The 516-nt window shown below is 67.2% G+C and overlaps 1 protein-coding gene and 1 long non-coding RNA gene across 2 annotated transcripts in view; one reads left to right on the top strand and one right to left on the bottom strand.

Moving 5' to 3' along the window:
* The window catches only part of LOC106727852, an 11,574-nt gene that overhangs the window by 767 nt on the left and 10,291 nt on the right, over positions 1-516 (top strand). The window lies entirely within an intron of this gene.
* The window catches only part of STEAP3 (STEAP family member 3, metalloreductase), a 45,381-nt gene that overhangs the window by 36,166 nt on the left and 8,699 nt on the right, over positions 1-516 (bottom strand). The gene's annotated exons all lie outside the window — the stretch shown is intronic.

Genomic DNA, 516 nt, shown 5'->3' with positions numbered 1-516 from the left:
CCCCCCAGGTGCGGTGACGGAATGGCCTGTCCCCTCTCCGCGCTGGACCCGCTGCCTGGGGCGGCGGCGGCAACCGCGACCCTCCCCCCTCGCCCAGTATTCGGGGCCGTCCCGCAGCCTCCCGATTTGCCCCCTTCTCTCCCCCGTAAAGTGCGCAGAACTCGGGAACCAACCGCCTGTTAACCAGGACGAGGGAGTCCTGGAGGCCGTGACTTCGGAGACCCGCCCCTTACTCTCAGGAACACTCAGATCCACGGCTGGTGCACAGCGGCTTTCGGCTGGCACAGGGTTAAGAAGCCAACGTGCCAGCTGGGCCCTGCTTCCTTCTGCGCTCAGGCCTTGGTGGGCCTGCCCATCTCTGTCCCTTGTCCACCCTTAGGGCCAATAGCCCCCGGGTGTCCAGGTGCTTGGGCCTCCGGGAGCTGCGGGGCACTTTGCAGCTTGCCTCGGTCTGGACTCGCGGACCCCAAACACCTCCCTCCGCGGCCTCCGTCCCCATCTGAAGGCAGCACAGCA

This window comes from Myotis brandtii, unplaced genomic scaffold, assembly GCF_000412655.1.
Source record: "Myotis brandtii unplaced genomic scaffold, ASM41265v1 scaffold488, whole genome shotgun sequence".
In the NCBI taxonomy this organism is placed as follows: domain Eukaryota; kingdom Metazoa; phylum Chordata; class Mammalia; order Chiroptera; family Vespertilionidae; genus Myotis; species Myotis brandtii.
This window is presented reverse-complemented; position numbering and strand designations above follow the sequence as displayed.